Source organism: Rutidosis leptorrhynchoides, chromosome 5 (assembly GCF_046630445.1).
Source record: "Rutidosis leptorrhynchoides isolate AG116_Rl617_1_P2 chromosome 5, CSIRO_AGI_Rlap_v1, whole genome shotgun sequence".
Lineage (NCBI taxonomy): Eukaryota > Viridiplantae > Streptophyta > Magnoliopsida > Asterales > Asteraceae > Rutidosis > Rutidosis leptorrhynchoides.
In genome coordinates this window covers 179666703-179685298 of record NC_092337.1, presented here as the reverse complement: position 1 = coordinate 179685298, position 18596 = coordinate 179666703, and the positions used below count along the sequence as shown (strand labels likewise).

Here is an 18596-nt window from a genome sequence, read left to right as displayed (position 1 = left end):
CCATTAATAAGGGTCCTATAATATCATTAAGAACCACACAAATAGGGTCCTAAAATAAGTTTTTTGAAACCCATAAATAGGGTCTTATAAAATAATTAAGGACCACACGAATAGTCTTAAATACTATATTGCGATCTTTCGTTAGAGTTCTAAAACACACAAAAAAGGTCCTAAAAAGCACATGTTAGGACAGTTAATGAAGATCCTAATATCCTAACTAAAATGATGATACCCTTTTTATAGTCCTATAATATAATTATTTACATTATAAATGGGTCCTAAAACATATATTAGAATCCATTAAAAAGGTCCTAAAAACATATATTAGGACCTTTTAAAAGGGTCCTTAAATCTCAAAGTAAAATTATGAAACCGATTTTTAGGGTCGCGGAATTCAGCTATAATGGTCATGATAAAAATAAAATAATCATGGGCATGATATTAAAATTATAATTAAAACAAACAAATTCTATAAATGAAATAGACATCCAACAACTGATTTTTATTTAATAGCAAACTCAGAATCTCAGATATATTTCATCTGGAAGTAAACATAGTTACAAAAATCAAATATAAAATTCTAATAACATTTGGCGCTAATAATAAAGAAGTAAACACATGAATACTAAGAACGAGTAGATCGATCATGAAGCAATCTTCTTAATCAAGAGGTACTACCTAAAAAAAAATGCATGTTAGTTTTAAAACTTCGCGTTAATATAACTTATACTACGTAATAACATAAATGACTGGCCTTCAACTCGTAGAAATTATTTGTTTTGTCACGTTTTCAAACCTGATTGACCAGCCCATTTTGCCAACTCATTTAAGATCTCCGTCTATATTAGACAAATGGATTCTAGAGCACCTCTCCGGGTTTGTGCAAGAGCATCAGATGACCCTTAACTATAAATCCAGTCAGGGAACATAATTTCTTTTATATACTTTTTTTTTTTTTTTTTTTTGAATAATTTCTTTTATATACTAATAATTCTCCTTCCAAAATGTGTCGTTAGCTTCATTAAATATATACAATATTATCATCCATCATCATATGGTGATAATACAGTTAACTGGGTATCCATTATGGATCACGTTAACCCCTCCCCTAAGAAGAATCATAAATCTGGAATGGAATTCTGTACAATGAAAAAATTGTAATTAGTCAAAGATGTTATAATTAAGTAATTAACCACAAATACATAACAAATAAATCATGTAAAAACCATTCACACAAATTTGCGCCATCATTTTCATAAATCTAAATATGTAGTAAATTATTTAAAACATGGAATTAAAGAGCATATTATTATAGCATCAGTTTGACAAAAGGTAACAAACCTATTTAAAGTGATAAATCATAAATCTCGATACTACATCAGTTTGACAAATGGTAAAGAGTGAGCAACAGCCGTTCTTCAAATTTTGCTCGGTACGGGTTACTACTTCAATAGTGGTATTATGTATTATGTATTTACTCTAATAATTGTTCAATAATATATTAACTTTTTAGTGTATGTCAATGATGTTCTGGGATGTTGACTTACGGTGGTAAGCGGTGGTGGAATTCCTTGGTATGTGGATTGAAGTATACATAGGTTGATTAGATGCCAAACAATTGAAGCTGTTTTGTATCTGTGAAATGGTCGGATTTTTGGTTAGTCTGCATATGCAAATAAATACTTCCCAACAACTATATAAACAGAAAGATAGAGGCCAACAATCACAACCTATCTATTTATGTTCACCACACTTACAACTATGGAAGCCAAATAACTACCTCATCATTAACTTGTACAATATCATATGGTGTGTTCACTACCTTGTCTTTTCAACTTATGATTTTTTAAACAGATTATAAATTGAACTTTTGTTTTTCAAAACTTGAATGCATTTCTTTCCTATCTTTCTTGAGTCCATTGTTACCCAGTTCAAACATTATCTAACACATTTTAAATTTAAAACAACCCCATCGGATACTAATTAACTACTCACCAAATGAACACCGAAAGCATAAAAGCAGCAGCAAGGTTGAAATCAAAACTAAATGTAATAATGATGAAAGTTAATGAGTGTCGTTTGTCGTACTTACATTTGTTTTGTTTGACCCAGCATCCGCTGATGGCGATGATGACCGGTTGGGGGAGTGATCCATATGTTTCAAGATCAAAGTTCCTTGCTTGATCGTTCGACATTCAGTTCTATTGTGATAAAACTCTAGTTAATTATTTGTTGTGTAACAGAGAATTTTTCTGATGTTAATTGTATGTTGTATACATTTTATACATACTCCAGATTGATAAAGTTGATTGATGTTCCTTCTTTCTGTTCCTCGTATGGGTTACCGGCTTACCGCTTTGTTTGACTTCCTCAACATCTTGAATACATCCGATGTAATATGTGATATATGCATTATGGTAATTATATTCATGTTAAAGTAACGTGTGGACTGTTCTTATGTATAGTATAGATGTGATTTACCTGTTACTGTGAATGCTTTCAGTACACTGTATGATTTGAATTCGAAATAGTGCTGTGAAAATCTAACTGTTGGTATCCTTTCAAATTCTGCCTGCAGTCATATGAGTGATGTGCGTTTCGAATCGTTTTATCCCACTGTTTGGTTGATTCACCAATAAAGCTTGATATAAAACAACCAACAACCTAAACAAAACAAACATAAGAGTTAACAGTTGCCATAACACCAACATAATCTCGCTTATTATCATTTATAGCAGCTTGCAGAATTAGTAATGCTCAGGTACATAAACAAATAAAAGCAACAACAAACCATAAAACACCTAAGTAGTTAAAAAAAAATCCAAGCTTCTATCGAAGAAATAATACTTAACCAAACAAATGATACCAGCCAATAAGTAACTACACATATAAGACATTAAAAATAACATAACAACAACAACAACAACAACAACAAAACCCAATCAACAAAAAGCCCACAATAAACTTGCAGTAGCTTCTCCACTTTATGATTTCAAATACTATGTAAATCAGCTAAAATTGTACATAGCTGAGCAAAAAACTCTAATTTCTTTTTTTACCTATACATTCTCAATGTTTGATGCTATAACATAAGCTTTACATATAAAAGAAAAAAGCTTATCACTTTGCAGCAATATTTGATTCTTGGTATAAAATTAATATCATCACAGATTTATCAGTCATGTACACTTAACAAATAGTCCTATCACATGTATGTATCTATGTATCACAGATTTAACAACCCAATCAAACTTGTCAAACATATTTATTCCCCTTATATAGCAATTGTTCCCTTACTTAACATTTAAAACAACAGATAGTAGTACAAACAAATGACTTCTAACCACAATCCATAACAAGAACTATTTTAAAAGTATTGATTATTTTCTAAATGAATGTTTATCCTTTCAAGCACAGAAGCTTCAACTACAGACAATGTTAAGGCTTCAAGTGATATCAAAAAGTTTCTAACATTTAAAAAAAAAATATATATATATATATATATATATATATATATATATATATATATATATATATCACTGATTAATAAAATCAATATAAATTAAATATTTTGAAACCTAATTAAGCAAATAATGATTCTTAATAAAGTTAAGAGAAACATAACTCAGGGACAAATCCTGGGTTACCGAAAAGAATCGGACGGCGGTTAATGGAATGGATGAGTGCCGGAGCTGGATTCGATGTGGTTGCAGGATCGGCCTACGCCGTCGTGAAATTGAGTAATCAACTATTCCATCAATTTTTCGATAATTTGATTCAGGCTTCTGGAATTCCCTGATTAAAGCTATTATTATAGACTCTAGAAATCGGTCGGTGTGTTTGTATGTGCCGATAGATACACAAATTTAAAACCCTAAAATCTGAAGTGAGTTTAATTTTGAGGGTGAATGATAGAAGTAATATTACTCTCAAGTCTGTACTAATTTTAAAATACGATAATTAAAATATATGGTATTGAAAATGAATTGGATAAAAATTTGGTGGGATTAAAGGCCGGGAAAACTATGACGTTCGAAAATTTGGGTCTAACCGCCTCTTTCAAATTTTTTCACTATAAAACCGTAAACATATAAAAAAAAATTACAAATATGTAGGGTTTTCAATATTTAATTTGAAACCATTAAAATCGAATATCGAATCGAAACGAAACCAATAAATATCAAACCGAATTTGAAAAATAGTTTTATGATCGAGTGAAAACGAAAACGAATTTGAATTCGGTTTTTCGGTTCAGTTTCCAGTTTTGAAAATTTGTTATTTGTTTATCCGAAAACCGAATATGAAACCAGATTAAATTTATACAATATTAAATAAATATATTAAGTTATTAATATTATTGTATACATGTACGAAATATGACTTGAATATATATCTTAACTTTTTAAGTTAAATAATGTTTATTCGGATTTCTAATCCTATATATATTTATAGATTTAACTCTTGAACTCCACCAAAATGTGTTTGTCGCACATCGCGTTGCGGGGGAGCGGTTCTACCGCTCATGCCCTCGGATTGGGCCGGATTTTTTCCTGGGCATCAGTTGGGGGCGGGTTATGCAATTGCGTGATCCCAAACTGAATGCGTGGGTGATTTAGTCCCCCACTGGGTGATCCCAAACTGATGTTTAAAAAAATTAATATAACCCAAAAATAATATTGAATAACGAAATCGGTCGCATATGTAAAATAACATTACACCATTTTTAGCAATTGTTAGTTTTTGTACAACATTACTCGATCGTATACGTAAAATTTAATTGTTCACCATGTTATTCGATTACGTGATGTGGCTATTTATTTTATTGTCATACAAAATCATTATAATACATACTAAAATTAACCGGGAATACAATTCGTTTTCTTATGCCCCGATCCAACTTGGATCTTTTTCTACCACCTAATCCAGTGAATATAGAGAAATATTATCTTACGTTTTTGTTTTTTTACATATTAGGAAATATTACGTTTTTGTTTTGTTACATATTAGGAAATATTAAAGTACACGTTCTCGGGATCTATGAAATTTAATCGAGTCGAGCTCGAGCTCGACTCTGCTCATTTACACCCATACTTATATCTGCCAATATTCATATACAAAACAAACGAATAACATAAGTAAACAAAAAGCACACACAATAACTAACGTAATCACATAACCAACGTTCGTTGGATGTCCACCAACGTTCGTTGGATGTCCTGTGGTGGTTTGTTAGTCCAGTGTTGGTTCGATTGTTCGGTGGTGGTCCGGTGGTCATGTGGTGGTTCGGTTTGTCTGTTGATGGTTATGTTGTCCTTTGGAAAACATGTGGTGGTTTGGTTGTTCGGTGGTGGTCTATTGGGGGTCTTGTGGTCTAGTGGTGGTTCGGTGGTCTGGTGGTGGTGTGCAGGTCTGGTAGTGGTCTGTTGCTTCGCTGGTGGTCTGGTGGAGGTTTGTTGGTGGGTTGTTACTCTATTGTTGGTATGTTGGTTCGATGGTCCAGTGTTGGTCTGGTGGTGGTCTGTCGCTCCACTATCCAACCACTAGACCACAAGACCACCACCAAAGCCACATCGAATAACCAGACCACCAATGAAAAACCGCATGACCGCTGAAATGGACCACCAGACGGCCATCAAACTTGTTGAACTACCACCAGACCTCCATTGTACTAACGGACCACCGAAAAGACCCCCTGTGGACCACCATCGTACCACTAAACCACCAACAGACCAACTGACAACCACCGGACAACCGAACTACCACCAAACTATACTCCAAATCAGTAGTGTGATGGCCCCGTCAAAACACTTAACGGCTCCGTCACTTGGTCCCACAGCTTGATAGAACTTAAATGAATTTAACAAACGACATTGCATTCATTTATTTCAAAAGTTTTCCAAAAAGGAAAACATACCAAAATATGTAGTTTAAAAGTAACCCAACATATTAATTAACCATAGTTGACATGAAACATTGTCAACAAACCACAAGTTTAAATTTTCCAAAATCAGAATACAAGCTTAAGTTTCATAAATATTTCGTAAAATCTGCCCAAATGCATGCAGACTCTTCTAAACACAGCGGAAGCATCACATAACTCAAGTACCTGTGAAAACATGCGAGTAAACTATCAACACAAAGGTTGAGTAAATTATAGGTTTAAAAAATTGAATAAACCTTAGACCACAAGATTTAAAAATGTTAGAAAACATTAAACATTATTCCATTATCAATGAGCCACCTGGTAACCACTTAACCCTTTATTTACCCTTGCCAAACATAATAATAATATACACTGGACAGTGTATCTACAACAAAATACGAAGTACTAAACATTCCGATTATAAATTGCTAGCTAGCTCGAAATGGGGTTGTCAAACCCGATAGATCTATCCGTAGGATTCGCGTTCACCAGTAGAAACCAGTGATTACAGTTACCAGACTAGGGAATATTTTTGTCCAACTCACAATGAATAATTTAAATTTAATTGTCACTTGTGTCTAAACGTGAAATAAAATGCATGTAATCACATCCCAAAAATATACTTTGAAAAGTATGTAAAAACGGGACTATAACTCACCTTAATAGTAACGAAGTAACCAACACAAATAAGCGAACATCAAATGAGTACAGTGATCAGGAATGATCACAACGCCGACCTATAAATAAAGCAGGTCGATATAAATAACTAACTTATGTCAAGTCTTAGTATGATAGCTATTGTACATGTTGCAAGTAGACATAGAACAATACTCAGCATGCATCGGTTTGATCGGAACAGCTTACGGACACACACTTTCTATTTTTAGAAGGTTTTTATTTTTAGCAGGTTTCCATTTTTGGAAAGTTTCTATTTTTGGAAAGTTTCTATTTTTAGAAAGTTTCTATTTTTGGAGAGTTTTCTATTTTTGGAAAGTTTCCAAATTTAGAAAGTTGCTATTTTTGGAAAGTTTATAAGTTATGAAAGTTTCCTTAATTAGAAAGTCAACAAAAGTCAACTAAAAGTCAAAGTCAACCGAAAGTCAACTCAAAAGTCAACCTTGGTCAAACATTGTCAACGTAAATTTTAAAAGTGTAAGTTATAATAATAATGTAAGTTATAATGTTTATTAAAGTTAAATATGTCTAATTATGTCATAACATAAGTTTAATTAAATTAAAATGAATTATTAAAGTTAATATAAGTTTAAATGATATAATTAATATAACATATGAAATGTCCCGTTCTTATTGATTAAAAACGTTCCATATTAATTGATTTCGTTGCGAGGTTTTGACCTCTATATGAGACGTTTTTTCAAAGACTGCATTCATTTTTAAAACAAACCATAACCTTTATTTCATAAATAAAGGTTTAAAAAGCTTTACGTAGATTAAATGATAATCTAAAATATCCTGTTTACACACGACCATTACATAATGGTTTACAAATATGTTACATTGAAATCAGTTTCTTGAATGCAGTTTTTACACAATATCATACAAACATGGACTCCAAATCTTGTCCTTATTTTAGTATGCAACAGCCGAAGCTCTTAGTATTCACCTGAGAATAAACATGCTTTAAACGTCAACAAAAATGTTGGTGAGTTATAGGTTTAACCTATATATATCAAATCGTAACAATAGACCACAAGATTTCATATTTCAATATACATCCCATACATAGAGATAAAAATCATTCATATGGTGAACACCTGGTAACCGACATTAACAAGATGCATATATAAGAATATCTCCATCATTCCGGGACACCCTTCGGATATGATATAAATTTCGAAGTACTAAAGCATCCGGTACTTTGGATGGGGTTTGTTAGGCCCAATAGATCTATCTTTAGGATTCGCGTCAATTAGGGTGTCTGTTCCCTAATTCTTAGATTACCAGACTTAATAAAAATGAGCATATTCGATTTCGATAATTCAACCATAGAATGTAGTTTCACGTACTTGTGTCTATTTTGTAAATCATTTATAAAACCTGCATGTATTCTCATCCCAAAAAATATTAGATTTTAAAAGTGGGACTATAACTCACTTTCACAGATTTTTACTTCGTCGGGAAGTAAGACTTGGCCACTGGTTGATTCACGAACCTATAACAATATATACATATATATCAAAGTATGTTCAAAATATATTTACAATACTTTTAATACATTTTGATGTTTTAAGTTTATTAAGTCAGCTATCCTCGTTAGTAACCTACAACTAGTTTTCCACAGTTAGATGTACAGAAATAAATCGATAAATATTATCTTGAATCAATCCATGACCCAGTGTATACGTATCTCAGTATTGATCACAACTCAAACTATATATATATTTTGGAATCAACCTCAACCCTGTATAGCTAACTCCAACATTCACATATAGAGTGTCTATGGTTGTTCCGATATATATATAGATATGTCGACATGATAGGTCGAAACATTTTATACGTGTCTATGGTATCTCAAGATTATATAATATACAATACAAGTTGATTAAGTTATAGTTGGAATAGATTTGTTACCAATTTTCACGTAGCTAAAATGAGAAAAATTATCCAATCTTGTTTTACCCATAACTTCTTCATTTTAAATCCGTTTTGAGTGAATCAAATTGCTATGGTTTCATATTGAACTCTATTTTATGAATCTAAACAAAAAAAAGTATAGGTTTATAGTCGGAAAAATAAGTTACAAGCCGTTTTTGTAAAGGTAGTCATTTCAGTCGAAAGAACGACGTCTAGATGATCATTTTAGAAAACATACTTCCACTTTGAGTTTAACCAAAATTTTTGGATATAGTTTCATGTTCATAATAAAAATCATTTTCCCAGAATAACAACTTTTAAATCAAAGTTTATCATAGTTTTTAATTAACTAACCCAAAACAGCCCGCGGTGTTACTACGACGGCGTAAATCCGGTTTTACGGTGTTTTTCGTGTTTCCAGGTTTTAAATCATTAAGTTAGCATATCATATAGATATATAACATGTGTTTAGTTGATTTTAAAAGTCAAGTTAGAAGGATTAACTTTTATTTGCGAACAAGTTTAGAATTAACTAAACTATGTTCTAGTGATTACAAGTTTAAACCTTCGAATAAGATAGCTTTATATGTATGAATCGAATGATGTTATGAACATCATTACTATCTCAAGTTCCTTGGATAAACCTACTGAAAATAAGAAAAATGGATCTAGCTTCAAAGGATCCTTGGATGGCATGAAAATTCTTGAAGCAGAATCATGACACGAAAACAATTTCAAGTAAGATTTCCACTCGAAATAAGATTGTTATAGTTATAGAAATTGAATTAAAGTTTGAATATGATTATTACCTTGTATTAGAAAGATAACTTACTGTAAGTAACAAAGGTTTCTTGATCTTGGATGATTACTTGGAATGGATTTAGAAAACTTGGAAGTAAATTTGCAATCTTGGAAGTATCCTTGATTTTATGAAACTAGAACTTTTGGAATTTATGAAGAACACTTAGAACTTGAAGATAGAACTTGAGAGAGATCAATTAGATGAAGAAAATTGAATAATGAAAGTGTTTGTAGGTGTTTTTGTTCGTTGGTGTATGGATTAGATATAAAGGATATGTAATTTTGTTTTCATGTAAATAAGTCATGAATGATTACTCATATTTTTGTAATTTATGAGATATTTCATGCTAGTTGCCAAATGATGGTTCCCACATGTGTTAGGTGACTCACATGGGCTGCTAAGAGCTGATCATTGGAGTGTATATACCAATAGTACATACATCTAAAAGCTGCGTATTGTATGAGTACGAATACGGGTGCATACGAGTATAATTGTTAATGAAACTGAACGAGGATGTAATTGTAAGCATTTTTGTTAAGTAGAAGTATTTTGATAAGTGTCTTGAAGTATTTAAAAAGTGTATGAATACATATTAAAACACTACATGTATATACATTTTAACTGAGTCGTTAAGTCATCGTTAGTCGTTACATGTAAATGTTGTTTTGAAACCTTTAGGTTAACGATCTTGTTGAATGTTGTTAACCCATTGTTTATTATAACAAATGAGATGTTAAATTGTTATATTATCATGATATTATGATGTACGAATATCTCTTAATATGATCTATATACATTAAATGTCGTTACAACGATAATCGTTACATATATGTCTCGTTTCAAAATCATTAAGTTAGTAGTCTTATTTTTACCTATGTAGTTCATTGTTAATACACTTAATGATATATTTACTTATCATTTAACATAATTAACTAAGTGTATCAATATCTTAATATGATTCATATGTACCTAGTAAGACGTTATAATGATAATCGTTATATATATCGTTTTCGAGTTTCTTAATTTAATAGTCTCATTTTTATGTATATAACTCATTGTAAAAATACCTAATGAGATACATACTTATAATAAAATCATGTTAACTATATATATAACCATATATATGTCATCGTATAGTTTTTACAAGTTTTAACGTTCGTGAATCACCGGTCAACTTGGGTGGTCAATTGTCTATATGAAACCTATTTCAATTAATCAAGTCTTAACAAGTTTGATTGCTTAACATGTTGGAAACACTTAATCATGTAAATAACAATTTCATTTAATATATATATAAACATGGAAAAGTTCGGGTCACTACAGTACCTACCCGTTAAATAAATTTCGTCCCGAAATTTTAAGCAGTTGGAGGTGTTGACGTATCTTCTGGAAATAGATGCGGGTATTTCTTCTTCATCTGATCTTCACGCTCCCAGGTGAACTTGGGTCCTCTACGAGCATTCCATCGAACCTTAACAATCGGTATCTTGTTTTGTTTAAGTCTCTTAACCTCACGATCCATTATTTCGACGGGTTCTTCAATGAATTGAAGTTTTTCATTGATTTGAATTTCGTCCAACGGAATAGTGAGATCTTATTTAGCAAAACATTTCTTCAAATTTGAGACGTGTAAAGTGTTATGTACAGCCGCGAGTTGTTAAGGTAGCTCTAGTTGGTAAGCTACTGGTCCGACAGGATCTATAATCTTGAATGGTCCAATGTACCTTGGATTTAGTTTCCCCCGTTTACCAAATCGAACAACGCCTTTCCAAGGTGAAACCTTAAGCATGACCATTTCTCCAATTTCAAACTCTATATCTTTTCTTTTACTGTCCGCGTAGCTCTTTTGTCGACTCTGGGCGGTTTTCAATCTTTGTTGAATTTGGATGATTTTCTCGGTAGTTTCTTGTATTATCTCTGGACCCGTAATCTGTCTATCCCCCACTTCACTCCAACAAATCGAAGACCTGCACTTTCTACCATAAAGTGCTTCAAACGGCGCCATCTCAATGCTTGAATGGTAGCTGTTGTTGTAGGAAAATTCTGCTAACGGTAGATGTCGATCCCAACTTTTTCGAAATCAATAACACATGCTCGTAGCATGTCTTCAAGCGTTTGTATCGTCCTTTCGCTCTGCCCATCAGTTTGTGGATGATAGGCAGTACTCATGTCTAGACGAGTTCCTAATGCTTGCTGTAATGTCTGCCAGAATCTTGAAATAAATCTGCCATCCCTATCAGAGATAATAGAGATTGGTATTCCATGTCTGGAGACGACTTCCTTCAAATACAGTCGTGCTAACTTATCCATCTTGTCATCTTCTCTTATTGGCAGGAAGTGTGCTGATTTGGTGAGACGATCAACTATTACCCAAATAGTATCATAACCACTTGCAGTCCTTGGCAATTTAGTAATGAAATCCATGGTAATGTTTTCCCATTTCCATTCCGGGATTTCAGGTTGTTGTAGTAGACCTGATGGTTTCTGATGTTCAGCTTTGACCTTAGAACACGTCAAACATTCTCCTACATATTTAGCAATATCGGCTTTCATACCTGGCCAACAAAAATGTTTTTTAAGATCATTGTACATCTTCCCCGTTCCAGGATGTATTGAGTATCTGATTTTATGAGCTTCTCTAAGTACCATTTCTCTCATATCTCCAAATTTTGGTACCCAAATCCTTTCGGCCCTATACCGGGTTCCGTCTTCCTGAATATTAAGATGCTTCTCCGATCCTTTGGGTATTTCATCCTTTAAATTTCCCTCTTTTAAAACTCCTTGTTGCGCCTCCTTTATTTGAGTAGTAAGGTTATTGTGAATCATTATATTCATAGATTTTACTCGAATGGGTTCTCTATCCTTCCTGCTCAAGGCGTCGGCTACCACATTTGCCGTCCCTGGGTGGTAACGAATCTCAAAGTCGTAATCATTTAACAATTCAATCCACCTACGCTGCCTCATATTCAGTTGTTTCTGATTAAATATGCGTTGAAGACTTTTGTGGTCGGTATATATAATACTTTTGACCCCATATAAGTAGTGCCTCCAAGTCTTTAATGCAAAAACAACCGCGCCTAATTCCAAATCATGCGTCGTATAATTTTGTTCGTGAATCTTCAATTGTCTAGACGCATAAGCAATCACCTTCGTTCGTTGCATTAATACACAACCGAGACCTTGCTTTGATGCGTCACAATAAATCAAAAAATCATCATTCCCTTCAGGCAATGACAATATAGGTGCCGTAGTTAGCTTTTTCTTCAATAACTGAAACGCTTTCTCTTGTTCATCCTTCCATTCAAATTTCTTCCCTTTATGCGTTAATGCAGTCAAGGGTTTTGCTATTATGGAAAAGTCTTAGATGAACCTTCTGTAGTAACCAGCTAGTCCTAAAAATTGACGTATATGCTTCGGAGTTTTTGGGGTTTCCCACTTTTCAACGGTTTCGATCTTTGCCGGGTCCACCTGGATACCTTCTTTGTTCACTATGTGACCGAGGAATTGAACTTCTTCCAACCAAAATGCACACTTTGAAAACTTAGCGTACAGTTTTTCTTTCCTCAATACTTCTAGCACTTTTCTCAAATGTTCTTCATGCTCTTGATCATTCTTTGAGTAAATAAGTATGTCATCGATGAAAACAATAACAAACTTGTCAAGATATGGCCCACACACTCGGTTCATAAGGTCCATGAACACAGCTGGTGCGTTAGTCAATCCAAACGGCATAACCATAAACTCGTAATGACCATAACGCGTCCTAAAAGCAGTTTTTGGAATATCATCCTCCTTTACTCGCATTTGATGATATCCAGAACGTAAATTGATCTTCGAATAAACCGACGAGCCTTGTAGTTGATCAAATAAGTCGTCAATTCTCGGCAGTGGATAACGGTTTTTGATGGTAAGTTTGTTCAACTCTCTGTAGTCAATACACAACCTAAATGTACCATCCTTCTTCTTGACAAACAATACAGGAGCTCCCCATGGTGATGTGCTTGGTCGAATGAAACCACGTTCTAATAGTTCTTGCAGTTGGCTTTGCAGTTCTTTCATCTCGCTGGGTGCGAGTCTATAAGGAGCACGAGCTATTGGTGCAGCTCCTGGTACAAGATCTATTTGAAATTCAACAGATCGATGTGGAGGTAGTCCCGGTAATTCTTTCGAAAATACATCGGGAAATTCTTTTGCGACGGGAACATCATTGATGCTCTTTTCTTCAGTTTGTACTTTCTCGATGTGTGCTAGAACAGTATAGCAACCTTTTCTTATTAGTTTTTGTACCTTCAAATTACTAATAAGATGTAGCTTCATGTTGCCCTTTTCTCCGTACACCATTAAGGGTTCTCCTTCTTCTCGTACAATGCGAATTGCATTTTTATAACATACGATCTCTGCTTTCACCTTCTTCAGCCAGTCCATGCCAACTATTACATCAAAACTCCCTAACTCTACTGGTATCAAATCAATCTTAAATATTTCGCTACCCAGCTTAATTTCTCGATTCCGGCATATATTATCTGTTGAAATTAATTTACCGTTTGCTAATTCGAGTAAAAATTTACTATCCAATGGCGTCAATGGACAACTTAATTTAGCACAAAAATCTCTACTCATATAGCTTTTATCTGCACCCGAATCAAATAAAACGTAAGCAGATTTATTGTCAATAAGAAACGTACCCGTAACAAGCTCCGGGTCTTCCTGTGCCTCTGCCGCATTAATATTGAAAACTCTTCCACGGCCTTGTCCATTCGTTTTCTCCTGGTTCGGGCAATTTCTAATAATGTGGCCCGGTTTTCCACATTTATAAAAAACTACATTGGCATAACTTGCTCCGACACTACTTGCTCTGCCATTACTCGTTCCGACACCATTTGTTCCTTTCGTTCTGTTAACCCCTGGTCCGTAGACCTCACACTTCGCCGCGCTATGACCATTTCTTTTACACTTGTTGCAAAATTTGGTGCAGAACCCCGAGTGATACTTTTCACACCTTTGGCATAGCTGCTTCTGATTGTTGTTGTTGTTGCGGTTATTATTATTGTTGGGATGATTGTTGTAGTTGTTGTTGTTGTTGTTGTTGTAGTTGTTGTTGGGCCGTTTGTTGTAGTTGTGATTGATGTTGCGATTGTTGGGATAGTTGTTGCGATTATTGTTGTAATTGCTGTAGTTGTTGTATTGGTGATTCTTATCACCGTTTTCCTCCCACTTTCTTTTGACTTGCTTCACATTGGCCTCTTCAGCAGTCTGTTCTTTAATTCTTTCTTCAATCTGGTTCACTAGTTTGTGAGCCATTCTACATGCCTGTTGTATGGAGGCGGGCTCGTGTGAACTTATATCTTCTTGGATTCTTTCCGGTAATCCTTTCACAAATGCGTCGATCTTTTCTTCCTCATCTTCGAACGCTCCCGGACACAATAGGCATAATTCTGTGAATCGTCTTTCGTACGTGGTAATATCAAATCCTTGGGTTCGTAACCCTCTAAGTTCTGTCTTGAGCTTATTGACCTCGGTTCTGGGACGGTACTTCTCGTTCATCAAGTGCTTGAATGCTGACCACGGTAGTGCGTAAGTATCATCTTGTCCCACTTGCTCTAGATAGGTATTCCACCATGTTAACGCAGAACCTGTGAAGGTATGCGTAGCGTACTTCACTTTGTCCTCTTCAGTACACTTACTTATGGCAAACACCGATTCGACCTTCTCGGTCCACTGTTTCAATCCAATCGGTCCTTCGGTTCCATCAAATTCCAAAGGTTTGCAGGCAGTGAATTCTTTGTAGGTGCATCCTACACGATTTCCTGTACTGCTAGATCCAAGGTTATTGTTGGTATGTAGCGCGGCCTGTACTGCGGCTATGTTTGAAGCAAGAAAGGCACGAAATTCCTCTTCACTCATATTCAAGGTGTGTCGAGTAGTCGGTGCCATTTCCTTCAAAATAGTCAAATGAAATGAGTTAATCATATAGAATATCAAGAGTAGTCAATAATATTTCGTAGCGTAATATGAACTTATTTATAAAAGCTCTTTCTTCATATTAGCGTTTTATACTCTTTAATTCGGGTAGTACCTACCCGTTAAGTTCATACTTAGTAGCTAACATACCATTTCAACTACTACAATTCTATATGAAAAACTAATCACAAAAAAAAAATATATATCATATTCAAACCTTTATACAATAACTTGCAAACTTACAATACCGCTATTTTATATATAGCATGAAATATAGCACATAAAACTTTGATACAAAGTAGTTGCGAATATAATTCTAGTTAATAAATAAGGCGTTCAGCAAAGGCAACAAAGACACGTAATTCATACGTCTAGAAACAAGTCATGCATTCTGGTTTTACTAATACCACTTCCCATCCTTGGTCTTGTGGGACGTAACCGTTGTGACCGATAGTATGACAACTTGTTGTAACGTCATCAAAAGGACGAAGGTTACGTAATGACCAACAGTCTCGTAATAACATAAAAACCTCATTTCTTAACCCAATTACCGACTCCATCACTTGTGGGAACGTTTTGTTTAATAGTTTTAGCCCGATGTTCTTTTTCTCACTTTGGTGAGAAGCGAACATTACTAACCCGTAAGCATAACATGCTTCTTTATGTTGCATTTTTAGCCGCTTTTTCTAAATCATGAAGTCCTATATTCGGATACATTGAGTCAAAATAATTTCTTAACCCGTTGCGTAAAATAGCATTTGAGTTCCCCGCAACATATGCGTCAAAGTAAACACATCGTAACTTATGGGTTTCCCAATGTGATATCCCCCATCTTTCAAACGAAAGTCTCCTATAAACCAAGACATTCTTGGAACGTTCTTCGAATGTCTTACAAACTGATTTCATCGTAAATAGTTGTGCTGAAGAATTCTGACCGACTCTAGACAAGATTTCATCAATCATGTCTCCGGGTAGGTCTCTTAAAATATTGGGTTGTCTATCCATTTTGTGTTTTTATACTGTAAAATAGACAAGAGTTAGATTCATAAAAAAAAATACTTATTAATACAAGCAATTTTTACATATATCGTAAAGCATAAGCACACTATATTACACCACACGAATACAACTATCTTATTCCGACTCGCTCATTTCTTCTTCTTTGGTTTTGATTCGTTTTGCCAAGTTTCTAGGGATATATGATGTTCCCCTAATACGAGCTGTCATTTTCCACAACGGTTTAGAAAAACCTGGTGGTTTAGAGGTTCCCGGGTCATTGTTACTACTTAAGGGCTTCGGGGGTTGACGATACATATAAAGTTCATCGGGGTTGGAATTAGATTTCTCTATTTTTATGCCCTTTCCCTTATTATTTTCTTTTGCCTTTTTAAATTCAGTTGGGGTAATTTCTATAACATCATCGGAATTCTCGTCGGAATCCGATTCATCGGAGAATTGGTAATCCTCCCAATATTTTGCTTCCTTGGCGGAAACACCATTGACCATAATTAACCTTGGTCAGTTGGTTTAGGATTTTCTTTTACTTAACCTTTTTATTATTTCCCCCACCGGTTCTATTTCCTCATCCAGTTCCTCCTCTTCCGGTTCTGATTCTTCTTCCAGTTCTGATTCTTCTTCCGGTTCTTCTTCGGGAACTTGTGAATCAGTCCAATATATATTCGACTCTTCGTTATTATTAGGTGAGTCAATGGGATTTGTGCTAGAGGTAGACATCTATCATACAATATCAAACATGTTAAGAGATTAATATATCACATAGTATATACATGTTAATAATATATAGTTTCCAACAAAAATGTTAAGCAATCATTTTTAAAGAAAACACGGTCGAAGTCCAGACTCACTAATGCATCCTAACAAACTCGATAAGACACACTAATGCAAATTTTCTGGTTCTCTAAGACCAACGCTCGGATACCAACTGAAATGTCCCGTTCTTATTGATTAAAAACGTTCCATATTAATTGATTTCGTTGCGAGGTTTTGACCTCTATATGAGACGTTTTTTCAAAGACTGCATTCATTTTTAAAACAAACCATAACCTTTATTTCATAAATAAAGGTTTAAAAAGCTTTACGTAGATTAAATGATAATCTAAAATATCCTGTTTACACACGACCATTACATAATGGTTTACAATACAAATATGTTACATCGAAATCAGTTTCTTGAATGCAGTTTTTACACAATATCATACAAACATGGACTCCAAATCTTGTCCTTATTTTAGTATGCAACAGCCGAAGCTCTTAGTATTCACCTGAGAATAAACATGCTTTAAACGTCAACAAAAATGTTGGTGAGTTATAGGTTTAACCTATATATATCAAATCGTAACAATAGACCACAAGATTTCATATTTCAATATACATCCCATACATAGAGATAAAAATCATTCATATGGTGAACACCTGGTAACCGACATTAACAAGATGCATATATAAGAATATCCCCATCATTCCGGGACACCCTTCGGATATGATATAAATTTCAAAGTACTAAAGTATCCGGTACTTTGGATAGGGTTCGTTAGGCCCAATAGATCTATCTTTAGGATTCGCGTCAATTAGGGTGTCTGTTCCCTAATTCTTAGATTACCAGACTTAATAAAAAGGAGCATATTCGATTTCGATAATTCAACCATAGAATGTAGTTTCACGTACTTGTGTCTATTTTGTAAATCATTTATAAAACCTTCATGTATTCTCATCCCAAAAAATATTAGATTTTAAAAGTGGGACTATAACTCACTTTCACAGATTTTTACTTCGTCGGGAAGTAAGACTTGGCCACTGGTTGATTCACGAACCTATAATAATATATACATATATATCAAAGTATGTTCAAAATATATTTACAATATTTTAATACATTTTAATGTTTTAAGTTTATTAAGTCAGCTGTCCTCGTTAGTAACCTACAACTAGTTGTCCACAGTTAGATGTACAGAAATAAATTGATAAATATTATCTTGAATCAATCCATGACCCAGTGTATACGTATCTCAGTATTGATCACAACTCAAACTATATATATATTTTGGAATCAACCTCAACCCTGTATAGCTAACTCCAACATTCACATATAGAGTGTCTATGGTTGTTCCGAAATATATATAGATGTGTCGACATGATAGGTAGAAACATTGTATACGTGTCTATGGTATCTCAAGATTACATAATATACAATACAAGTTGATTAAGTTATGGTTGGAATAGATTTGTTACCAATTTTCACGTAGCTAAAATGAGAAAAATTATCCAATCTTGTTTTACCCATAACTTCTTCATTTT

General features: G+C 34.0%; 1 long non-coding RNA gene across 2 annotated transcripts; it reads right to left on the bottom strand.

The window, feature by feature from the left end:
- Positions 1-547: 547 nt before the first annotated feature.
- LOC139850419 (uncharacterized) lies at positions 548-2864 on the bottom strand. 2 transcript variants are annotated; one of them, XR_011760028.1, is made up of 6 exons: positions 2482-2864; positions 2291-2377; positions 2093-2201; positions 1548-1635; positions 797-1139; positions 592-678 (listed from the first exon to the last, which is right to left on the bottom strand). It is a non-coding gene; the product is annotated as an uncharacterized lncRNA (long non-coding RNA). The 2 variants fall into 2 exon arrangements; XR_011760027.1 differs by having other exon boundaries at positions 548-1139.
- Between the last annotated feature and the right edge of the window lie 15732 nt (positions 2865-18596).